A 26,642-nucleotide genomic window follows, 5' to 3' on the forward strand; every position below is an offset into this window, starting at 1 on the left:
TCTATAATTATTACGTTTTTAAAACGATTTTATCCAGACTAGAGATTCAATAGAAATCCAATATATTTGTAAAAGTATCAGAGAAAATAAGAAAGGGACTCTTCTTTCTTCTTCTTTATTATTTTTTTTTTTTCATTTTTCTGAAGCTGGAAACAGGGAGAGACAGTCAGACAGACTCCCGCATGCGCCCAACCGGGATTCACCCGGCACGCCCACCAGGGGCGACACTCTGCCCACCAGGGGGCGATGCTCTGCCCATCCTGGGCGTCGCCATGTTGCGACCAGAGCCACTCTAGCGCCTGAGGCAGAGGCCACAGAGCCATCCCCAGCGCTCGGGCCATCTTTGCTCCAATGGAGCCTTGGCTGCGGGAGGGGAAGAGAGAGACAGAGAGGAAAGCGCGGTGGAGGGGTGGAGAAGCAAATGGGCGCTTCTCCTGTGTGCCCTGGCCGGGAATCGAACCCGGGTCCTCCGCACACTAGGCCAACGCTCTACCGCTGAGCCAACCGGCCAGGGCCTCTTCTTCTTTCTTGATAAACCAACCAATCAAGGAAAGCTGTTTTAAATTCTTGGGCTTGTTGGCAATGCCAAGCTAAATGGGCTATCCTGTCATAAACTAAAGATCCTGTTTCAAATTTGTAAGACAGAACATTTATTTTAAAAGTCAACCAAACAGTGACCCCAGTTTACCATTAATATCAACCCCATAGAGGTTAATGTTGACACTTCTAAAAATCAAACGTTGAGGAACAACAAATAAGTCTTCAGAGCTCAACTAAAGGTCCCTAAAGTAATCATTAACAAAGGTCTTTTACGACTTTCTTCAATACATTACCATCCTTAAGACAACTCGTTTTTGAAACATAAGTACAGTCTAAATTATAGCAAGTCTTAGGACTCACTCCAAATCTGATCTAACAGCTTACAATATTTTCTAACAGTAGATGGATTTATTATCTGTATCTTTGATTATTCTTACAGTCTAAAATACAAATGTTAAGTTTACCATCTAAAATAAAACTGTCACATAACGACTTTATGTACATTCAGCAGTTTCTTTTAAAAGTGCATGTTGTTGTTTCTACCTGTTTCACTCAGATAATCTCTTCACCACTGAAACCATTTATGCTGTATCTGCATATAAATTTTTAGAGTGGAACTTTCAAAAAAAATTCAATAGCCTTACTAGGCAGTGGCACAGTAGATAAACGATCGGCCTGGAACACTGAGGACCCAGGTTCAAAACCCCAAGGTCGCCAGCCGGAGTGCAGGCTCATCTGGCTTGAGTGTGGGGTTGCCAGCTTGAACCTAAAGGTCACTGGCTTGATCCCAAGGTCACTGGCTTCAGCAAGGGGTCACTGGCTCAGCTAGAGCCCCCGGTCAAGGCACATATGAGAAAGTAATCAATGAACAACTAAGGTGACACAACTATGAGTTGATGCTTCTCATCTCTCTCCCTTCCTGTCTGTCCCTGTCTAGCTTTCCCTTTCTCTCTCTATCTCTCTCCCTCGAGTATGTGCAAAAAAAAAGAAAATTCAATAATGACATTTATACTTTTCAAAAAAGCAATAAATTGAGCATGGAATCTATATAGAAAAGGTAATAATGAAACGATTCCAATATTTGTATGCATAAAGTTATTATATGTAGGCTATTTATCAATGTTTACAGTTTTATAATATTGATCTGGAATAGCTGCTAATATTAATTTTTCACTAGTATCATTGACATTATTACTAAACTCCTACATGGTGTCATAGACACCATTATATGAGAACATTCTCGCTGTAAATAAGACAGTCTAAGAAACTCAAAGGGGGGGATGGGAGGCTTTCTTCATAAATTTTGTACTCAAAAGGGATTAAACTACAAATACGTCACTTTTCCCCCTATCAAATTAATGTCTAACAAAATTTATCTGATTTTTTTAAGACTGTGTTCTCTCTAGCCTGACCAGGCAGTGGCGCAATGGATAGAGCATTGGACTGGAATGCGGAAGACCCAGGTTTGAGACCCCAAGATTGCCAGCTTGGACCCAGGGTCGCTGGCTCGAGCAAGGGGTTACTCAGTCTGCTGAAGGCCCATGGTCAAGACACATATGAGAAAGCAATCAATGAACAACTAAGATGTTGCAACAAAAAACTGATGATTGATGCTTCTCATCTCTCTCTGTTCCTGTCTGTCTGTCCCTATCTATCCCTCTCTCTGACTCTCTCTCTATCTCTGTAAAAATAAATAAATAAATAAATAAATAAATAAATAAATAAATAAAAATAAGAATGTGTTCTCTCTAAATCCTGACTCTGATGAAATATCTAAAAACTCCTTTAGACTTCAAGTACTTTTCTGCATGAATTACTGCATTAAATAAATTTATAACACAAATATTTCCTAATTCATAATTTCGATCTCTAAGGTAAAGGATAATTTCTAAATCTAGCCTCATTTCTTAAATTGAATATAAACTGTAAAATAAATATGCAACATACATATATTAGGCCTAAATGTAATTAAATAAATATACTTCTATATTACAGAACCTTTAGTACTTAATGTGCACATACAGTACTGAGATAAAGTAAATCCAAGATAAAGAATTAAGATAAATATCCACAAAAACAAAAGAAGAGATACCTTCTTCTCAACTGCAAAGAAACTTATCTCTCTATATTACTATATAATATTCCAGACAAAAAATAAGAAATGTTCACAAGCCTGAATTGTACAGAAATATTCCTTTTGAGTCCAAATAATTATCTTCCTCAAATAATGTGCACAGAAAATTATGTAAATGTTTTAATAAAGTATTTTTGATTTAATATCAATGTATCTAGATATTAAAGACTTTGATTTTTAAAATAAAGTTTATTTCAGAATAGTTTCAGACTTACAGAAAAACTGCAAAGATATTACAGAGTCCCTATACACCAGGCAGCCAGATTTCAACTAAGGAACCAACATTAGTATATTACTATAACCAAACTTCCACATTATATATGATTGCACGAGGTTGTCCTCTGATGTCCAAAATCCTATCCAGAACAGCGTATCACATTTGTCATCCCATTTCCTTAGCCCCCTCTGGTCTCTGACAGTTCTCAGACTTTCCTTAAGTTTGATAACCTTGACAGCTTTTGAGAAATACTTAACTGAGGAATATCCCTCAATTTGGGTTTGTCTTATGTTCTTCCTAGAAGGCTTTGATTTCGAAAACATCAGATTTCAAAATATTCAACTCAAAGATTTCTGATAGGACAAAGTACACGGCAAAAATTTTGGCCTTTATCTTCCCACTTAGTCAACAAGAAAATATGTACTATTCTGTGAAGAAGTGAACCAAACCACAGTTTAAATCCAGACCACTGACCGAGAACCTAAACAATAGGAAACAAAGTTGAACATTGCTGGGGTACAAATCACAAGGACCCAGGCTAATGTGAGCCTCAGAAAGACTAAGCACAAGAAGACACTGGGGAAAGCCAGGAGAAAACAATCCTGGCATCTGTGTCCCAGGCATCACTCTAAAGTTAGAGTTCAACGACAGAAGCCATACTATTGTCCCCTGCCACTCCTTACTTTTACCACACATTTTCCCCTCAGTTTTGTTCATTGTCTTGTATCTGTCCTTTTTTGTAAGTTGTCTCTAATCATTTTTAGAAAATGAAAAATGTAATCTCAGGTCCCAGCAGAAGACAGGTTCACCAACAGAAAGACTGAGGAGAAAGTCATCAAGGCGCTGCCTGCCACAGTGTGAGCAGAGCAACGACTCGGGATCGGCAGAGAGCTGGCAAGCACGAGGAGCTAGCCCACACCAGGTCTGAAAGAGCAAGGGGAGGGAGGCACTGCTGGAACCCAGAGGGGACAGTGAAGGAGAAAGGGCCACCTGAGAGGGCGCTGGAGGAAATGCCATTCTTACCTCACTCTTCCTGCCCTCCAACCCTGCTGTAGCCTTCAGCTGGCCAGAACCAAAGAGACCAGCAGGCAAAGAAGTTGATGTTGCCCACAGGGGTCAATGTCCCAGGGCCCAGAGCAGAATGGATTAGGATGGAGAATGAATCTAGTCAGGCAAATGACAGACATGCAGTTCAGAAAGAAAGGCAAGCCACGCTCACACACTTCACATACCTATTTGCATTTTGATATTTGTTTGTCTGTCTTATTGTTGGGCAAATAAGTTTGTAAAGTGTGTTTCTTAGGTTTGTTCCCTTATATTTTGCATTGGCCTGGGCAGTGCCATGTGCATGTGGTCTGTGAAAGGCTGCAGTGCTTGCCCTCAGGGCGGCAGACTGCAAATTGCAGATTACCTTCCTGCTTGGGAGGGGCCATTGTACTGCTATTGTTTGCTGCTGGAGAAGGGATGTTTTCCCCCAGCCTGGGTTTTGCAGGAAGAGAAGGAGTATAGAGGTGGAACAGGAGCTGAGGGGCTTTGGGAGCTCAGCCTCTACTGAGGCTGGTGGGGGCCTTCGATTTCAAGAGGTACCAGAGAAGATTTTCCGGGTTGTAGAACCGGAGAATGCGTCAGGGCTTTGGGAGCTCTGAATGAGAGAGAAGCCATCTTCCCTGCCTGTTTGCTCATCCACCAGTAGGAGACTTTAATAAACAGAAAGGCCCACCATTTTTTGACTCCACTGTTTCTTTACCATCTGCCTGAATCCAGTGAGAACCTGCATAGCCACAATGGCGGTGGCCACTGGCCCTACACTTATTTTGTACTTTACACCCTTTTTCTTTTTATTTATTAACTCCAGTGAGAGAGGACGGGACAGGGAGAGACAGAAACATTGAGCTGCTCCTGTATGTGCCCTGACCAGGGATTGAATTTGGCAACCTTTGTGCTTTGGAATAATGCTCTAACCAAGTTATCCCCCCAGGGCTATACTGTAAACTCTTGGAAGGCAGGGATTTTTAGAAACAAACCTCCTAGTGTTGTATTGGAACAGTGAGAAACAGACATTTTGCCACACAATTAAGTAGCAGATTAGGGAGTCTATTTTAAATCCGGCAACCACACGGAGACCAAAGTCATTCAAACCAAGCGGCCTCAAACACAGTTTGAGGCTAGCTTTTAAAGACAAAATTACATACTGATTGGGGAATGGGGAGAAGGGGCAGCATAGCAGTAAAACAAAGCAGTGAAACAAACTCTCTCACAGTGTTTATCTATAAGATTAATTCAGGGAGGAACATTCTGGGAACATCTGCAACCTTGAAGAACTATCCAAGGCCACAGCCTGGGAAGAAAACAGCCTCAAGGCCAGGGGTAGGGAGTCTTTTAGAAAAAGTAAGTTCTGCTAAAAGTCTCTTTGTTTTCGAGAAAGTAAGTTCTGCCCAAAGTTACTCATACTAAGAGCCTTTCTTTTCTACATTTCATACCCTACTGGTTTTAATTAAATTTTAATCAAATCATTGATTCATTTTTGTTGCTATCTTCTTGTATAGGTATATATTGACTTCTGATTACCATTAAATTGATAGTTTATCCTTTCTCAAACAAACCTTATTATAAAATTGATTAAACATGGTCCTAATATCAGACAAGATAAAATTAAGTAAAAGGACCAATTGCAGCAGACAATAGGATAGTTAGCCATGGTAACCAATTAAACATTCTCTGGAACCAATTATCCGATTGTTCATTTTTCTTCTCTTTTCTATGTTTGTCCTAACTAAAGATAGGCTTTCTTTAATTACACCAGAATTATTAGCATAGAAACAAGTTTCTCGTAATGCTGCACATAAGCCACCTTGTTGAAGGAAAAGTAAGTCTAAGCCTCTTCTATTTTGTAAAACCATTTCAGCTAAGGAATCTACCTGAGCTTCTAACTTGGAGATAGATTGCTCTAAATTTTTTAAACCATCATTGAGTAGACTACTTAATTGCCCTATTTGTATATCTCCTTTTACTAAGGCCGTAGTCCCAATTGTTCCTGCTAATCCTAATCCTACTAGTAAGGGTACAAGAACTGGGACTCGTTTCCAACGAGACAATGTGCTAGGTGGTTGCATTAATAGTCTTCCTTCACTTCCTCTATACAAATAACCTTGAGGCATAACATATACTAGAATACACAATAGAGGCTTATTCTGTTCTCTAAACCTGTTTTTGTTAGCACACCTAGTGAGCCCATCTGTGCAGGCCCACCTTAATGCCTGGGTGGGGGAGAGCGATAAGTTCCGCCTGCTGAGCCGAGGTCCCATGGGGCAAGGCTTGAGGCCATATGGTCTCATGAGGAGTCACTACAGCCACTCCAGCATGTCGAACCCCATCTAGGACAAAACTGCCATCAGTGAATAGCTGTTCTTCCACATTAGGTAGGGGTACATCAGTAAGGTCTGGTCTTGCAGTTTGAACAGAGTCTAGCACTTCAGAGCAGTCATGCAAGCGAATGCTTGGATTCTCGTCAGGCATCAGGAGGCTTACTGGGTTGATAGCCTTCATCTGGACCAGGGGTCCCCAAACTACGGCCCGCGGGCCGCATGCAGCCCCCTCAGGCCATTTATCCGGCCCCCACCGCACTTCCGGAAGGGGCACCTCTTTCATTGGTGGTCAGTGAGAGGAGCACATTTACCATCTCATTAGCCAAAAGCAGGCCCATAGTTCCCATTGAAATACTGGTCAGTTTGTTGATATAAATTTACTTGTTCTTTATTTTAAATATTGTATTTGTTCCCGTTTTGTTTTTTTACTTTAAAATAAGATATGTGCAGTGTGCATAGGGATTTGCTCATAGTTTTTTTATAGTTCGGCCCTCCAACGGTCTGAGGGACAGTGAACTGGCCCCCTGTGTAAAAAGTTTGGGGACCTCTGATCTGGACAAACTTAATGCGAGGCTGACCTATGAGCAGAGCCTGATACTGTGTGATCCTAGCATTAGACATCTACTTTTCTGGAGTTCCTCTAAGCAGTCTACTGCATTGGGGCTCTCAGGAACAGTTCTTGCCCCATGGTTCATTTATCTGCCTCTCTCACTAGTATGGCAGTGGCTGCTATGGCTCTGAGACAGTTTGGCCATCCAGATGCAACAGGGTCTAGCCCAGGGGTCCCCAAACTATGGCCCACAGGCCACATGTGGCCCCCTGGGGCTATTTATCCGGCCTCCACCGCACTTCCGGAAGGGGCACCTCTTTTATTGGTGGTCAGTGAGAGGAGCACAGGATGCGGATGCTCCTGGAGTACTGTATGTGGCAGTGCTGCAAAGTGTGGCATAGCTCACGTACAGTACTACTTCCAGTGACACAGGACGCACGCGTCACGGCTCCGGAAGCGCGTCATATCACTTGTTCCGGCTAGCAGTGACAAATATGGAACCGGACATTGACCATCTCATTAGCCAAAAGCAGGCCCATAGTTCCCGTTGAAATACTGGTCAGTTTGTTGATTTAAATTTACTTGTTCTTTATTTTAAATATTGTATTTGTTCCCGTTTTGTTTTTTTACTTTAAAATAAGATATGTGCAGTGTGCATAGAGATTTGTTCATAGTTTTTTTATAGTCCGGCCTTCCAATGGTCTGAGGGACAGTGAACTGGCCCCCAGTGTAAAATGTTTGGGGACCTCTGGTCTAGCCGCTTGGAGAGGTAAGCGATAGGTCTGCACCATGGCCCTCGCTTTTGGGTCAAAACTCCTTTTGCTATTCCCTTGCTTTCATGAACAAAGAGCTGGAAAGGCTTTGTAATGTCTGGCAAAGCCAGGGCAGGGGCCTCAATGAGGGCCTTTTTGAGGGTTTCAACAGCTTCCTGTTCCTTATCTGTCCAAATTAACTCCTGGGTTCCTGCTGTACAGGAGTATAAAGGTTTGGCTGTCTCTGCAAACCTAGGGATCAACAGCCTGCAGTATCCAACTGCCCTGAGAAATTCTTGGACTTGTCTCTTGCTAGTGGGAGTTGAGATCCGAAGGATGGCCTCTATACTGCTGGAGGAGAGAGTACGCTTCCCCGCCTCAGTATGGTAGCCTAGATAGGTCACCTTTGAGGTGCAGAGTTGTATCTGTTTAGCTGATACTCGGTACCTGAGTCTGCAGTGTTTGTAAAGGACCCTCAGTGGCTGTCCGGCAGCTTACCTCCGTTTCCACAGCTAGAAGCAAATCATCTACGCACTGCAGCAGCGTGCATTCTGGATGTTCCTGGCAGAAGGCGAGCAGGTCCTGATGTAGTGCCTCAGTCCTGATGTAGTGCCTCATCAAAGAGGGTCGGTGAATTCTTGAATCCCTGTGGTAATCTGGTCCAGGGTAGTTGTCCTGAAATGCCTGCCTCTAGGTCATTCCACTCGAAGGCAAGATGGGCTGACTTACAGGGCTCAGGGGAATACTGAAGAAAGCATTTTTCAAATCTAAGACTGTGTAAAATTTCAAGTCTGGTGATAACAGGCTTAAGGGAGTGTAGGGGTTAGGCACAGTTGGGTGTATTGTCTCAACCCGCTTATTTACTTCCTGTAAGTCCTGGACTAGACAATAGTCTCTGGTGCCTGGCTTCTGAACAGGCAGTAAAGAGGTATTCCATGGGAACTGACAAGGAACAAGAATATTAGCTTAACAGTCTCTTAATATGGGGAATTATTCCCTTCTTAGCTTCCCTTTCTTTTTATTCTGGTGTTCTAAAATAGCTACAACTAGTTCAGGGGTCCCCAAACTAGTCCGTTCTTAGTCATCTTCTTAGTCTGTTTCTCCTCGAGGGTGTCTCTATTATTATAAACTTTCTGAGCTACTTCTAACTATTGGGAAATTACCATCCCCGGGAAACCCAATTTTTGTAGCTTCCTCCGAATATCTGGAGCTGACTGGGACACAAAAGCTAAGTTAACTGCCCTAGTATTTTCTGCTGCCTCAGGGTCTAGAGGTGTGTAGACCCTGTAAGCTTCTTGCAGTCTCTCTAAGAAAGCTGCAAGAGTCTCCTGAGGACCCTGAACAACTTCTGACACCTTAGACCAGGGGTCCCCAAACTTTTTACACAGGGGGCCAGTTCACTGTCCCTCAGACCGTTGGAGGGTCACCACATACAGTGCTCCTCTCACTGACCACCAATGAAAGAGGTGCCCCTTCTGGAAGTGCGGGGGGGGGCGGATAAATGGCCTCAGGGGACCACATGCGGCCCGCGGGCCATAGTTTGGGGACACCTGCCTTAGACAAATTCATGGGTTTCTTAGCAGCTCCCCTGATCCCAGCTAATAGAAACTGGTGAAAAGTGTTCAAAGCCTCCCGTCCGGCTGTGGTGTTGGGATCCTATTTAGGCTGAACAATCGGGAACTCCTTCTCAAGGTGGTCCCAACTGTCCTCCTCAGAGCCGTTTCTGCCTAGCATGACAGCTTTTCTTGCCTCTGATTTGATTCTTTTTTTCTCCTCAGTAATAAACAAGGTGACTAAAAGCTGCTGGCGGTCATCCCAAGTGGGGCAATGTGTGTACAGCACAGATTCTAACAGTCCTGTTAGGGCCTGAGGCTTCTCCAAGAAAGGGGGATTCTGAGCCTTCCAGTTATACAGTCACTAGAGAAAAAAGGAACATAAACAAGATAAGGCTCTTCCCTTCCCCTTCTGCTGCTTGTGCTTCTCTTAAGGGTAAAAGGGACTCAGCTTCCTTTTTCTTTTCTTGCTTCCTGGTCCATCTTGGTGATGGCTCCGGGCTTTCTGAGGCGGGTGGAGCCCAGGGAGGAGGAGGATATGAAGGAGGCAATTCTGAATCTTCCTGAACAGCTTGTGAAACAGGGACCTTCTTTTCTGACTTTAGGGCTATTGCTAGCAGAATATGATGACCATCCCTGACTGCACAGCCTTTCAGCCAGGGAGGGGGGTTCTCTACTAGAGCTCTCCACTGATCGATATATGAGAACTGCTCCGGGTGGCCCTGGGGCTTAGCTACTATCTTCCATACAGCTCTGCCATCTCTCGGATCTAATGAGCCCTGTTTTGGCCACCCTACCCCAAAGGGTGGCCATTCTAGTTCACAAAGAGTTCGAAGTCTCCCCTTGTTTAGTTTTACACCATAATCATCAGAAAATCCAATTCTGAAATTCTTAAGCATACATTCAAAAGAAGTTTGACTCTTATTTTGCCCCATTGTTACAAAAAATATGAGTACAAATGAGCTTCCCAAGATCACAAAAGAGATCAAGAACCGAGGTTTGTGCCAGTTTTCTAAAATGTCCCCTGCTGAGTTGTCCCCTGGAGAACCAAAGGACAGAGAACTTTCAGACAAAGTCTGACGGACAAGGGAAGGGGTGTCCCATGAGGAGCCACTCAGATGCCCACCTGGCAGCACCCTCACGGGAACCTAAGCGCCTCTTGTCATTGGCAGGTAGTCCGATTCCGACTCGGACCAGACTATGTCTGATACTGCCCTAAGCTGTATGGGTATCGCCACGGAACTGCTGGCTGGAGCCCACTCGGAGCTCTTCACCGTGGAGCCACAAACCGGAAACTCAGGTGCAGGCACCAGAGCTCCTCATTCACAGACCATTCGCTTAGGGGTTTTTGGTGTAGAGACAGAATAACAAAGCAAAAGCAAAGAACGAGATCTCAGCAGGAGCAAAATCAGAGAAGGACCCTTGAAAACAGAGGTCCTCTATCCAGTGAAGAATGCAGAAGGGAGACCCCGGAGAGGGACCGAACTAGGAGATGTCCTTTAGGATAGTTTGTAAAAATAAACGAAAGTGACAAAACACAGAGGGTAAACATATGAGAGAGCGAATCCAAACGTGTCCCGGGGAGCCTGGGACTTGACTTAGTCCCAGCAAATGTCTGCCCGACAGCACACAAACTCCTCTGTCAAATTACTCTCTGCCAATGTCTGGGCGCTGGAGAGCCTACTGTGTGAGTGCAATCATGTCTGATTCTCAATCACAATAGTTACAGATGGCTAGCCACAAACAGGCCACAGATTGAGCAACCTGATATACTCAACTCTGGAGGCTTTCCTGATGACTCCAAATGGTTGGATGGGCATGCCGATTGTCCGCAGCTGACTATCGGCCAGACAGAAAAAACCAGCAGTGCCCTGGAACGTCTCAGGTGGCGCCTCCTCTGCTGGGTTTCCGTTTCTGGCAGTCAGGCCAAGGAGGCTGGCTCACCCTGTGTGTGTGTGGCAGAACCAAGTGTGTCAAGAGGACACGATCTCGCTGGGGCCGCCAAATTATGTTGTACTGGAACAATGAGAAACAGACATTTTGCCACAATTTTTTTTTAACAGAGAGAGAGTCAGAGAGAGGGATAGATAGAGACAGACAGAACAGAGACAGATGAGAAGCATCAATCATCACTTTCTCGTTTTGACACCCCAGTTGTTCATTGATTGCTTTCTCACATGTGCCTTGACCCCAGGCCTTCAGCAGACAGAGTAACCCCTTGCTTGAGCCAGCAACCTTGGGTCCAAGCTGGTGAGCTTTGCTCAAACCAGATGAGCCCGCACTCAAGCTGGCAACCTTGGGGTCTGGAACCTGGGTCCTCCGCATCCCAGTCCAACGCTCTTTCACTGCACCACCACCTGGTCAGGCTTGACACACAATTAAGTAGCAGATTAAGGAGTCTTTATTTTAAAGCCGGCAACCACACGGGGACCTAGGTCATTCAAATTATGCAGCCCCATACACAGTTTGGGACTAGCTTTTAAAGACAAAATTACAGCCTGACCAGGCAGTGGCACAGTGGATAGAGCATCAGACTGGGATAAGGAGGACCCAGGTTCAAGACCCCGAGGTCGCCAGCTTGAGTGCGGGTTCATCTGGTTTGAGCAAAGCTCACCAGCTTGGACCCAAGGTCGCTGGCTCGAGCAAGGGGTTACTCGGTCTGTTGTAGCCCAACAGTCAAGGCACATATGAAAAAGCAATCAATGAACAACTAAGGTGTCACAACAAAAAACTATTGATGCTTTTCATCTCTCTGCATTCCTGTCTGAATTACATACTGATTGGGGAATGGGCAGGAGAGGAAGCATAGCAGTAAAACAAAGCAGTGAAACAAATCTCCTACAGTGTTTATAAGATTAATTCAGGGAGAAACATTCTGGGAACATCTGTGACCTTGTGGAACTATCCCAAAGCCACAGCCTGGGAAGCCAGCCTCAAGGCCAGGGGTAGGGAGTCTTTTAGAAAAAGTAAGTTCTGCTAAAATTCTCTTTGTTTTAGAGAAAGTAAGTTCTGCCAGAAGTTACTCATGCGGGTCCTGGCCGGTTGGCTCAGTGGTAGAGTGTTGGCCTGGCATGCGGAAGTCCCAGGTTCTATTCCCGGCCAGGGCACACAGGAGAAGTGCCCATCTGCTTCTCTACCCTCCCCCTCTCCTTTCTCTCTGTCTCTCTCTTCCTCTCCCACAGCCAAGGCTCCATCGGAGCAAAGTTGGTCCAGGCACTGAGAATGGCTCCATGGCCTCTGCCTCAGGCACTAGTATGACTCCGGTTGCAATGGAGCAATGGTCCCGATGGGCAGAGCATCACCCCCTGGTGGGCATGCTGGGTGGATACCGGTCAGGCGCATGTGGGAATCTATCTCTCTGCCTCCCTGCTTCACACTTCAGAAAAATACAAAAAAAAAAAAAAGTCACTCATGCTATGAGCCTTTCTTTTCTACATTTCACTAGTAAGCAGTTGAGGTATACATCTGAAACAAGGGATAAAACAGGCCCATTCCATCTACAGGTCAGAATGGAACTTGCGTTCATCACAGCATGACTGCTGCAGGGCAAATTCACACAGGGCACACCTTTGAGCTTGACCTGAAGAGCCCTCAGAAACAGACATAGGTGAGGCTGGCCCTTCCACAATAAAGAGAGGGCCGTCAGATCAGCACTTGCTCCAAAAGTAGAGTGAGAGGCCAAGATCTCATTCAACAGCCAGAGTGATCACTCAGCTCCACCTGACCTCTCCATGTCAACACAGGACAGAGTTTGCACCTGTGTTCTGACAAGTTAAGATCCTAACCACTGGGTCACCCTGCCCAATACTTCATAAGCTCTATCTAGTGCTGAACCTTGAATCTACTCTTGATAGACTGAGAACAAAATAAAAGTTCCTTTACATTTCACTTCATTTCTTCAAAAAATGAATTCTCTACTTAAATACCTATAAAACCTCTTGTCTCTGCAATCTTTAATGAGGTACTAGTGCTTCTATGTTTATACAAACATCAAACTTCTCTTCCCTTATCAACCACCATGTGCATAAATCTCCGGAGGAAAGAAAGGCCCTCAGCCCTCAGTACCAGTATAGCACAGTACAGCCCTGCCCCGCCCCTCACCCCTACCCTGCCCGGCCCTGCCCCCCACCTGCCCTGCACTGCCCGTCTGCCTCAGTGCTCTAGCCTTCTCTTTAGCTTACACTCCACATCCCCACCTGGCAACATTCCATCAGCAGCTCCTTCCAGAACAGGGAAAATGCCTCCCTATTTCTTCTGACTTTCTCCCAGGCCAGCACCACACTAGACAAGAGTAAGCACTTAAATTCACGAACTAAATGTACTGTGCACAGATGCCTTTGCACTTCATAAAAACACCCATTCTTCTTTTCAGAAATACAATAAAAATATAAAAGGTTAAAGAACCGCCTGATCAGGCAGTGGTGAAGTGGATAGAGCATCAGACTGGGATGCAGAGGACCCAGGTTTGAAGCCCCCAGGTCGCCAGCTTGAGCACGAACTCATCTGGTTTGAGCAAGGCCCACCAGCTTGAGCCCAAGGTTGCTGGCTTGAACAAGGGGTCACTCAGTCTGCTGTAGACTCCCCACCTCGTCACAGCACAGATGAGAGAGAAATCAATGAACAACTGAGGTGCTGCAATGAAGAATTGATGCTTCTCATCTCTCTCCCTTCCTGTCTGTCTGTCCCTATCTGTTCCTCCCACTGTCTGTCTCTGTCTCTGTCACAAAAAACAATAAAAATAAATAAATCAAAGGTTAAAGAACCACAAGAATGACATTTACATTTCACTATAATTGTGCTGTCCATAAAATCTCAAGTACCTGTTTTAATAAACCATGAACTTTCTGCTTCAGCAAATAAAAAACACCAAGTACTATCACCCAGAACCAAATCTTTGCAATGAGATATTATGTTTTCCTTACCAGAAATACAAAGTAAATGATTTAATATTGTTATTTATAAAAGGAGATGATCAACAATTGTATTAAACTTACTAAAATAACTTTGTATAGAGACTACGTTGGGGATGAAATTGCTCATAAAACTTATGGCAAAAAATAATTTGAAAGCAGCAAAGAAACAATGAAATTTTATAGTTGTTAAGTCTTTCATTAATTTTATTACTAAATTACTATCTTTAAAGATATGAGAAGTGAACTTCCAGAACAGATTGGCCCTTTTAATGGAAAGTATTCACACCTATCGCATCTCTCTGCCTCTACTTGCAAGACAGTCCAATTCCTCTGCACCGTGTCCATTGGAGTATGAACTGTCTTGCTGGAGGCAGTTCCTTACATAGTGTGGCTGACACCACTCCCTCCCATCTCCTCCAGTACCTGCCCCATCTGCTGTCCCTTCTCCTTTATCACTACCTTGTCTCCAATGGCTTGCCTTTTCTTTCCACCCAATATACACATTTTAGTCACTCAAATCCTTAAAGAATAATAACCAATACAAGTTTCCTTGGCCCGATATAAGTCTTTCCAGCAACCACTCCATTGCTCTCCTTCTAAACTGAAAGAGGCCGTTGGTGTCCTGGTCTCCTGTACCTCTACTTCCTGGCCCCTTCCTGTCTTGAGCCAAGGCCTGACACACCATCCTACTGTACCTGCTCTCACAAGGACACCGCGTTGCTGCATGTGCCAAATCCGCTAAATACATTTCAGCCGTTGTCTCGCTGGCCTGCTGTTCCATGTTTGATACCACTCACGCCCCCTTCCCATGGCCACTACAATGTCACATTTTCTCTTCTGGTTGTTCTGGAGCTCTCTGACCATTCCTGCTTACTGTGTTTTCTCAGCATTTCTCCACCCACTCCTTAAACGGTGCTGTCTCTGATGGCTCTGTCTTTCTTACCATCTCTGTCTTTCTCTTTGGCTTCTCACTCCTGTCTCCAATTCTCTTGCACCCACCCCCCACCTGCTTGCTCCCATTCTCACTCTCTCCAAGCCTTCCTTGGAGCAGAAAGTGGTAGCAGACCACCACAGTTCTAAGCCTCATCTTTCAGCAAAGGCTCCTAAGCCTCTTCTCCAGCTACAGATGTACACTTACTTAGATCGCTGCTGGATAGCCACAATGTTTCACGCTCAACATGATGCTCCAAGGGTCCCCTGGCCACCACTAGTCTCTCAAACCAGCAATCTGAATTTATCCTAATCTCTTCCTCCTTCATTTCCAACATCCTGTCATCACCTAATCTTTCAGGTCTTATCTCCTAACTATTTTAAAAACCCATCCCTTCCTTTCCATACAGATTTCCCAGCACTAGTTCAAGATCTTATTGTTTCTCACCTGGACCATTGCCAGGTCTCCTAACAGAGCTTCCTGCTTCTAGTCCAAACCTCCTTAATTTTACTTCTCTGACACAGCCCTGCAAGATCTGCTGAAAACACACATGTCTATCACCAACCTACTCAAAACCCTTAAAGTGACCTTCCATCAACTGAAAATAGAATCAACAGGTTCTCCCTTCCAGGCCTCCTCTATGTCTCCAGCCTTATGTCTCATCTATTCTGTGGGAATAGACAGAATTGATTACTGTCACCTGCATGCCTTTGCCCCATGCTATGGTTTCTGTGTCTTTGTTTATACTGGTTGATTCTCTTAGAACTCTCCTTGTACCTTTCCTTCCTTGAAAGAGTCATGTTCGCTTTTCTGCTTTCAACTGACATCTCCTCCAGAAAGCTTTCCTGGCTTCCTTAGGTAAAGTCACCTGTTTGTGTGCTGCCTCCGACCTGCTGTAAGCTGCCAGAGGGCAGGCGCCATGTCCTAGTCGATGCCGTGCTCTAAATGTACAGAGGCACAAGAAACGTCTGCTGAGTCAAAGACCCTTAAAGAGAGTGACTGGAATTATTAAAGCAAAAGTTAGTATTATTAAAATCATTTGAGAGGTATTCTGAATACCATATAGACTTGGATCAAATGACTGGTAAACAAAGAGGGCGTAAGAAAAATTCTTGGAGGTAAAAACTTTGATGAGCCGGGAAAACACATATCTTTTCTTTTTTAAATGGAATTTTATTAGGTGACACTGGTTAACGTAAGTATACAGGTTTCAGGCACCCAATTCTATAGCACACCCCTGAAGATATAGCTGCATAATCAGATCTAGACATGTTATTTCTTTAATGAGTGAATTAGAAAAACTTAACGTGTGTATTTGGGGATTTATTTGAAATAGCCATAAATCCTGTGGCTTAATTTTCACATGCTATATTTATAGTAAATGAAATTTTATGACAACATGATCCCAGTTTAATGTTAAGAAATGTGGCTCATGAAATGATTTCCACCAGAAGCTAAATTAATTGATTCAAATGTGTTTCGCTACTTGAGACAGGGGCAGAGTCTCATCCTCCTCACTGGTGTCTACATGGCACTGAAAACAGGCCACTGACGAAGCTGGGGCTCAATTACTACTTATTTATATAATGAGTTCTATGTGCTATGCTCGGCATTTTTTCCCTTCACTTATTTAATATTTACAAAACTCTTATGAAAGTTGTTTTCTCAGCCTGCCACTGGAAGTTGCTAGGAGGCAGCAGAAATGCTGTCAGGGAGTTAGGGCAGCTTCTCATCTGGGAGTCCCCTTCTTTCTGTTGGAATAAGGAGGCCTCTGGGCACCGATCCCTGGCCCACTTTAGCCTGACACAAAAGCCACTGACGCCTGGGAAGGCTCCCTGACCTCCAGGCTCTGCACCAGCCCGGGCTGAACCCGCAGGTGCGCCAGCCTGCAGCAGGCGGCCAGCCTGCTCCCGCTGCGCCCGCGTCAGGTTGCGCATCCCCAGGCTGTTCGTAGCCCTGTAGTAGTAATCTCCGCGGCTTGTAACTGCTTTCGGTTCTCTGCAAAACTGGTACATTTTCCATCTGTCAGAAATTATTCCACAGTTTTAACCTGTCAGTGACATTCTGTATCTTTCTTAAATTTTAAAGATTTTTAAAAATATATGTTTTGTCATTTTCACGGCATTTTGAAGCTTACAGATGGTAATATGGATGGGCTCGGTTTCCCATATTCATAAAATATTCTACTAATCAAATCAGACATTTTGATTGATGAAAACCAAATCAACTTCATTTAATACTTAAAATACGGCCCTGGCCGGTTGGCTCAGTGGTAGAGCGTCAGCCTGGCGTGCAGGAGTCCCGGGTTCGATTCCCGGCCAGGGCACACAGGAGAAGCGCCCATCTGCTTCTCCACCCCTCCCCCTCTCCTTCCTCTCTGTCTCTCTCTTCCCCTCCTGCAGCCGAAGCTCCATTGGAGCAAAGATGACCCAGGCGCTGGGGATGGCTCCTTGGCCTCTGCCCCAGGCGCTGGAGTGGCTCTGGTCGCAACAGAGTGACGCCCCAAATGGGTAGAGCACCCCCCCCTGGTGGGCATGCGGGGTGGATCCTGGTCGGGCGCATGTGGGCGTCTGACTGCCTCCTCGTTTCCAACTTCAGAAAAATACAAAAAATAAATAAATAAAATAAAACAAAATAAAAATACTCATGAGCTTCTAGAAAAATGTTGATTTTTCAAGTTACAAATCCTCAACTTAAAAATGAGTTTTGTTCCAAAAGTTTGTATGTTTGTTGTTTAGAACATAGATTTTATTTCTGTCAGAAATAATTGTATTCATTTGTGCAACACCTATCATGAACTAAGTGCTATTTTAAGTGATGAACATACTGTAGGAAATAAAGTAGACAAGGTCCTCATCTATTATTATTTTTGTAATTTGTAAAAATCATGGTAAAAACAAGGCATATTGTGTGTGTGTGTAAATATTAAGACTCATGGACCCCCTGGCATTTCAGGCGCTGTCATCAGGAGTTCACACGCCTGCTTAGCACTTTTTTTTTTTTTTTTTAGCAAGAGAGGCAGAGACAGAGAGAGAGACAAATAGGGACAGATAGAGAGATAGATGAGAAGTATCAATTCTTCGTTGGGGCTCCTTAGTTATCCATTGATTGCTTTCTCATGTGTGCCTTGACGGGGGGGCAGGGGGAGGCTACAGCAGACTGAGTGACCCCTTGCTAAAGCCAGCAAACTTGGGCTCAAGCCAGGGACCATGGGGTCATGTCTATGATCCCACGCTCACGCTGGTGAACCCGCGCTCAAGCCAGATGAGCCTGCACTCAAGCCAGTGACCTCAGGGTTTCGAACCTGGGTCCTCTATGTCCCAGTCCAATGCTCTATCCACTTGCCACGACCTGATCAGGCCTGCTTAGCACTTTAAATATCATTATTTTAAAAACAAAACAAAAGGTTTGTTATTAACAAAGGGCCTGTTAAAAGTAACTTTCACTTGTGATCTAAGTGGGAGCCAAGACCTGTGCATGGTTAGGATTGCCCGGAGTCCACCGCCTCTACAAGAACAAGACATAAAATAACCTGGCGAGGCAACAAACCTGACACCCGCACTGCAGCACTCACGACCTGGACCTGGTCCTGCTTCTCTCCAGGCCTCAGACTGTGGCCTGGACTGAGTCACAGCTGGATGGCGTCATCATCCACGGTCCTCACTGCACCCACAGAGGACGGACTAGAACCCAGGCAACCTGCCTATTGTGCCCGTGCTGTTAACCTCATGAGCGATGCTGCTTCCGGAGTCCAGCTTCAAAGTCACGTTCTTCCGGCACAAAATAAAACAACTGCAGTCAACTACCACAGAAAAGTCCATGACTCAATTTAAAGATCCAACTTTTATATTTTAATAGAGAAATGCTGAACTGAAAGGTTTATATGGTTTTTACAGTGCTAGAATTCATGTGTTTGTTTTCATAAAGCTTTGGGTCACTTCCAGAAAATCAGATTAATGTACGAAGAGAAAATTTTTCATTTTTCAACGAATATGCAATAAAAGAGAGCAACTCAGGCACACACTTGTCAGCCTGCCAGAGTGCAACCTTTAGGGTAGGAGCACCCATCTTCTGTGAGAACTTCCCACTAACAGAGTCATTAGTGGGGAAGGAGTGCTCAGTTCTGAAAGAAATGGCATTCTCCAAATGTCAAAGCATCCCCACGGAATAAACCGGACCCCAACAAGACTATTAACCAGTGTTGCAAACCACCGCCATAAAGAAAGGAGCTCGTCAACACTGACAGTGATTGGAAGTAAAAACAAAAAGCCTAAGAAAGTTCTCATTATCCAACAGTCCTCTGGTTTAATCTTCTAAGAATGAACAGAAGGGTTTTTTCCTAAGTGTAGAATTCAGAGCCACAGAACTCTCATTACCCAGGGCTCCAGACCAAAAACAAAAAGAGATAAGAAATATCAGTATTCAGGAGGAAGGAAGATGACTATTTTGACAGTTAAAGGTGATAAAAGAGGGTAAAGTCTTCTAGATAAAAATGATTCACACTATAAAACATCACATTAGTCCAGTCACCTAGGTTACGTAACAGTGAGAGTTATAAACATCACTCAGAGAGAGCAATATTTTGCCTCCTGGGCCTTCACGATGCATCTCAGAACAGTTCCACCAAGGTAACCCCAGGAGAAGAGCGCGGTGTGGTGGCTCACCGTGAATGTGTCTTTTCTCTGGAATCCCATTTGGTTTTTGTTCTTTTCTTTAAAAAATGCATGCAAGTTTTACATTCTACTCTACAAAAGACCTTTGCTGACTTTTTTTTTTTTTGCAAGGTAATTTGAAACATAATTTTTCTATCAGGCAAAACTGGCACTCCAAGGAAGATAAACCAAGTTCATCCTGTGGCTATTTACATCCCCCCCACCACCACCACCTCTTAGAATGGATATATATAAAACTCTTAGTCTGAGACCAAGACTTTTTAAAAAATGTAGAAATCCATAATGTGATGTTCAATATTCAGGTTCTCTTTGACTGCAGGGTAGTATCACTCGATTGCAGCTACACATTAATACCTACCTGGGAAGCTTGTGAAAAATACCACTGCCGAAGCTCCACTCCATGCCAACTGAATCAAAACCTCAGGGTGCAGGAAGACCACTGCGACACAGCTGCACTGGGTGACTCTGATGGCCAGAGAGGGTGCTAAAGAGTGACGGCAGAACACCAAAGCCACCCCTGGGGTCAATTCTCTTGCCCCTTCTTTCCATCTAAACTCTTTGGAGACACAGAGAGTAATCAGGTGACAACTCTCCTCCTTTCCTTGCTGGAGTGGTGTCAGAAACAGAATTTTAAATGAGATCAGGAATCTCATAACAGCATACAAAAAATATCCAGGTTGTGATAAAAAACTACTTATCATACCAAGAAGATCTCAAACTGAAAGAAAAAAGACAACAGATTTTAACCTCAAGATGACAGATGTTAGAATTGACAAAAACTTGAACGCAGTCATGATAAAGGTTCTTCAAGGAGCAATTAGAAACATGCTAGATGAACTGGGGAAAATGCCATCAGGTTCCTCAGGCCCTTGAAGCAGGTTCACCACCAGCCAGACAGGATCGTGCAGGTCTGGGCTGGTGCAGGTTGGGAAATCTGTTTGGTAGAAGAATCCCACGGGACACTAACCCAGCTGCACGCTGGCCTGTGGTGTCCTAGTGCCTGTGCACTGTAATTTGCCTTTGGTTTGATGGATCTAATCTGACTTTCTGAATGACTGCTGAATGAGTCAAAGCCGAGGGGAGCTACACCCTGGGGACTGATTGACTGACAATGGCTGTGTCTCCAAGCAATGAGCTTTCAAAGAAGGGGCAAGGTGACTGACCCAGAAAGTGACTTTGCCTAGACATGGAAAGCATTAATCAAAGCAAAAACTGATCAATTAGATTTCATCAAAATGAATAATTTCTGTCTGCAAAATATCCTGTAAAGAATATAAAAAGAAAACAGAACCTACAGACTGTGGAGAAATATTTGCAAACTTCATATCCAAATAAAAGACTAAAACCTAGACTATATAAAGAGCTCTAAGAACTCAACAGGAGAAAAATAACCCATTTAGAACATTATCAAAGACACAAAGAGACATTTCCACCAAGGAGGATATACAGATAGCAAATAAGTACAAGAAAAGACAGTCCACCTAATTAGCCACTAAGGAAATGCAAATTAAAACTACAATGAGCTATCACTACATACCTAACAAAATAGCTAAAATAAAAAATAGTGACATTAAATGCTGAGGAAACTGAGTCACTTGTACACTGCTGGTGGGACTATAAAATATGACCACTTTGGAAAAGTTTTGCATCTTCTTAAAAAAACTAAACATGAAACTACCATATGACCCAGTAATTGCCCGCTTCAGCATTTATCCCAGAGAAATGAAAAGCTTCATACCTAAAACTTATGCAGGAATATTTAGAGCAGCTTTATTCAGAAAGCTGGGAACTGTTGACAACCCGGATGTCCTTCAGCAGGTGCATAATTAACCAAACTGTGGTCCAGCCACTGCACAGGATACTGCAAAACCCTAGATGGATCTCCAGAGAATTACACTAAGGGAACAGAGTCAATTCCGAAGTTATGATTCCACTGCTACAACACTGTTGAGATAAAACTAGAGAAACAGAGGATGGATTAGTGGCAACCAGTTTAAGAAGAGATGAAAGAGGCAGAGAAGTGGATGTGGCTAAAAAAAAGGGCAATCTGGGGAATCTTTCTAGTGATGGAAATGTTCTATATCTTGACTGCATCAAGGTCAGAATCCTGGTTGTGATACTGTATTAAAGTTTTGCAAGACATGCCCTGGCCGGTTGGCTCAGCGGTAGAGCGTCGGCCTAGCGTGCGGAGGACCCGGGTTCGATTCCCGGCCAGGGCACACAGGAGAAGCGCCCATTTGCTTCTCCACCCCTCCGCCGCGCTTTCCTCTCTGTCTCTCCCTTCCCCTCCCACAGCCAAGGCTCCATTGGAGCAAAGATGGCTCGGGCGCTGGGGATGGCTCTGTGGCCTCTGCCTCAGGCGCTAGAGTGGCTCTGGTCGCAACATGGCGACGCCCAGGATGGGCAGAGCATCGCCCCCTGGTGGGCAGAGCGTCGCCCCATGGTGGGCATGCCGGGTGGATCCCGGTCGGGCGCATGCGGGAGTCTGTCTGACTGTCTCTCCCTGTTTCCAGCTTCAGAAAAATGAAAAAAAAAATAATAATAAAATAAAAAAGTTTTGCAAGACATTATCTTTGAGGGAAAATAGCTAAAGGGACATGGGATCTCTCTGTATTATTTCTTTAAACTACATGTGCAGCATCTCAAAATAAAAAGTTTAATTAAAGAAAAAAGGCCACTAGCTCACTGGACACTGAGGCCTGACCGCAGCACACAGGAAACAGCACATACACGGAAGTGACCTTTGCATTGTTCCAGATCTTTATTTACTGGCCATTTTTAGCACTAGCATTTCATCCATGATTCATAAGTCTCAGCAATCTAACTAATTGTATTCAATAAAGGGGCACCTTGCAGCCTTACCAAGAACAATTATTTCCGTGGTGACACTCAATATAATAGGAGCCGTCAAGCCTACAACGTACCACAGCCTAGTGACCACTCTCTCTGCTGCTACTTGCTTTGCTTTGTTCTCTTCCACCTCTTTAGAGAAAGATGCTAGCTAAGCTGCTTAAATGTTCCTCTGCCTAGCACCACAACCCTTCCGGAGCTGCCTTTCAGACTAATATCTTCATATAAACTGGAAAAAAAAACCCACTACTACTAACTCATCTTTCACATTACAGCAAACCCAATTTTCGGGGGTTGAAGGAACCAAACAGGATATTACTCTATAATGTACTTAGGACAAAAAAAGTTTCGCTGTGACTCAATTCGCTCCTGGAAGATGCTGAATCCACAATTACCATGTCCAAAAACAAAAGAAAGAAATTGTGATCTTCGCTTTCTAGCTACAAGTACAGTCCTTAAAATGTCCCCAGACACAAGAATCCCTGCATCTCATCTGCAGGGAGAAATTTATTTCAATATGGAAAGTGGAAAACCTATCCTAAATTGAAAACTCTCCAGGGAAGGAAAATCTCTTGTTCTGATACTGTATAACATTTATTTGTTAAGCCATGCTACCTGTGGCATCACATCTTGGTTAAATCAATCAATCAATCAATTGTTTGTTTTCTCTCATGATTGTAGAAATTGATTTGTACAAAATTGTAGTCACTCCTAAGAATGCTTAGCTGTTTAGGGTAAAAGACCATTCAGCATTTAACTTAATGCAAACTGAGCTAGATGAATTTGAGTGAGGGAGAAGGAAATTCCACAGGATATTGCTGGTTCCTCAGCCTCATTTCCTGGGTGCTTCTCTTAGATGTGATGTGCTTCAAAACACTGAGTCTCGTGATTCAAGTGTGTTCTGTCTGAACAACACACAATCTCTAAATGCAAGCCTCCTTCGTTGTCTGATGCTCAATTGAACATATAGTAATTGTTCCAAATCAATAGGAAACACAGGCTAATGTTTAATGGCTGGTAGGGCAGTTCCCACAGTTTTTATGTTTTTGTTTTCGTTTTAGTCTAATTTTGACCAATGCTATATTTTTGTATCAGGGATTCAATTTGGAAACCATTCTACCATGATGTGCTCCCTGTAAATCTTTTTATTCTTTTTTTTTTACAGAGACAGAGAGAGAGTCAGAGAGAGGGACAGACAGACAGGAACAGAGAGAGATGAGAAGCATCAATCATCAGTTTTTCATTGTGACGCCTTAGTTGTTCATTGATTGCTTTCTCATATGTGCCTTGACCATGGGCCACAGCAGACCGAGTAGCCCCTCGCTCAAGCCAGCAACCTTGGGTCCAAGCTGGTGAGCTTTGCTCAAACCAGATGAGCCTGCGCTCAAGCTGGTGACCTCAGGGTCTCGAACCTGGGTCCTCCGCATCCCAGTCGAACGCTCTATCCACTGCGCCACCGCCTGGTCAGGCAATCCCTGTCAATCTTTACTCACTCTTCAATGGATTGGGCGTGTGCAGGAATGAACAGTTGCACAGGTGTGTACAGGTGTGCATGTACACAAACCCCTTTACCTGGTGGCAGAGCACACTGAGCTAGCACCAAACCAGTGCTGCCTCGTCTCTGCAGGCACTTGGTCTCAAAGGGACAGATCACTGCAGGAGCCAAAGCAGCCCACCAGTTTTCAGTGGACATTATGAAAGGCAAAGAACATACACATCTCCCCTCAAACATTTAGAATTTTACTCTTGTAATTAGAAGTTTAAGCACTTCCTTTTATGAGATAAACCTATTAAACAGCAGTGCCAAAATATTTTCTCTGCATATTCTGAACACCAAGAATTCCTTCATTACAAAACAACCTTATATCCCATAAATGAAGTTAGGGCAAAATATCAAAATACTTTTGAAAAAAAAGAATGAAGGTCTAAAATCATCTTTTTGTAAGGACAGGCAAGTTTTGACTAAACAAAGGTAAGGAACACAAAGGCCAGACTGGAGGCTGAAGAAAGGCCAGGAAGACAGAGGAGGAGCTGAACCTAGGACAGCACACTCAACCCTCCTGGGAGTCTGCCCATCAGCAGAGTAAGAGAATCACAGGCATCTTCACATGCCTGGTCACTCCTACTTTCTCACCTGTACTGGGAGAATGAGGTCTCCCCAGCAGCAAACTTCAGGAAAAGACGATCGACTCTTACATGAAACCCAGCCACTCTGAAAAGCAAGAGGTAGCATTTCCCATGCTAACTTGGAGACATCGATCTCAGGTTCACCGGAAGGCACAATACATTCTCCAGCATATAAGATGAGAATTGTCCAAGATAACTGCTTAATGGGACCTGTTCAAACTTAGAATCAATCACTTTTGCCAAAATATGATTAGTTACTGTAATTCTACAAGATCTAAGAAAAGCAATTTGAGCTACACCTTTTGCTCAAAGTACTGACCTAACTGAATTTAAGAAAAAGTATTTTAAGAAAATTGAAAGCCGTACAATTTCTCTATTTTATGAGCTTAAGTAGGAGCACAAAATTTAGAGTCAAAATTGAATCTACTCTTCTGAGCAGAGTAATCACTGTGACCTGAAGGAGAATTGCTACATAATCAAGAATGTCCTCGCCAGTAGGGAGCACAGCCGTAGTCCAGAGCACGGTGCGGCAGCCAGGGGCTGGATAGGAATAGCTAAGAGGGTCTCATACCAAATCGGGATACTCAACACAAACCTATGCTACCGAATCCCTAGAAAAAAGCAGTTACGCTAAGAAGGGACTGAAAACAACTAAGGACCAGTAAAAAAATTATACAAAGGCACTTACTAATCTATATTTAAACATGTATAATGCTTCCTCTCTCCTTATTTTAATAAAATTGTAATTCTATTAAAAGTTTTTTTTCATTGACAAAATATTGCTTAGTTGTTATAACTTCATTGATGACATTTATTTTAACAACAAAAAAAATAAGGTTAAAATAATTATAAAGATAAATAGGGGCCCTGGCCGGTTGGCTCAGCGGTAGAGCGTCGGCCTAGCGTGTGGAGGACCCGGGTTCGATTCCCGGCCAGGGCACATAGGAGAAGCGCCCATTTGCTTCTCCACCCCTCCGCCGCGCCTTCCTCTCTGTCTCTCTCTTCCCCTCCCGCAGCCAAGGCTCCATTGGAGCAAAGATGGCCCGGGCGCTGGGGATGGCTCTGTGGCCTCTGCCCCAGGCGCTAGAGTGGCTCTGGTCGCAACATGGCGACGCCCAGGAGGGTCGCAACATGGCGACACCCAGGATGGGCAGAGCATCGCCCCCTGGTGGGCAGAGCATCGCCCCCTGGTGGGCGTTCCGGGTGGATCCCGGTCGGGCGCATGCGGGAGTCTGTCTGACTGTCTCTCCCTGTTTCCAGCTTCAAAAAAATGCAAAAAAAAAAAAAAAAAAAAAAAGATAAATAGGAATTGACCATAGATGCTAACTTTTTTTCACCCATAAAGCTACCACTTGAAAATCCTTTGACTAAGAAATGCATACATATATGGGAACTTAAAAAAAAAAAACTTCTCTAATAATTGTCATACTCAAGAAAATTACCAGAGATTAATAATAATAAAAAAAGAAAACCAAAAAAAATACTCTTGTTTCAGGTATTTTAACATATACTCTTTCAAATTTTCAAAGAACAGTAAGTCTGTGGTGCCATCATCTGCTACAAAGCACAAGAAAAAGACCAAAATGCCTCCAAATGAATCTTCTGATGCTGGCATAACTCGGTATCAAACTGGTCAGAAAGCCCCGGCCAGACAACTCGGTTGGTTAGAGCACTGTCCTGAAACACAGAGGTCGGCAGTTCAGTCCCTGGCTAGAGCACATACCGGAAGAGATAAATGTTCCTGTATCTCTCTCATTCATTCTCCCTTCCTCTCCCTCTAAAAAGTCAATTAATTTTTTAAAAAGGGAAAGGAGAGGAAAGCACATATGCCATTCGCCTGGAAGACACTGATGTTCTGAAAGATTCCCCCAGCACATTCGGATACTTTTTTTTTTTTAAGAGAGAGAGTCAGAGTGAGGGACAGACAGGAAGGAAGCGAGAGAGACGAGAAGCATCAATTCTTTGTTGCAGCACCTTAGTTCATTGATTGCTTTCTCATATGTATCTTGATGGGGGGGGGCTATAGCACAGCAAGTG

General features: G+C 44.0%; 1 protein-coding gene across 1 annotated transcript in view; it reads right to left on the reverse strand.

Annotated features, from left to right (window-relative positions):
• Positions 1-26,642, reverse strand: part of EPB41L4A (erythrocyte membrane protein band 4.1 like 4A) — a 324,982-nt gene that overhangs the window by 271,592 nt on the left and 26,748 nt on the right. The window lies entirely within an intron of this gene.

The sequence above is a fragment of the Saccopteryx bilineata genome, chromosome 4 (assembly GCF_036850765.1).
Source record: "Saccopteryx bilineata isolate mSacBil1 chromosome 4, mSacBil1_pri_phased_curated, whole genome shotgun sequence".
Classification (NCBI taxonomy): Eukaryota; Metazoa; Chordata; class Mammalia; order Chiroptera; family Emballonuridae; genus Saccopteryx; species Saccopteryx bilineata.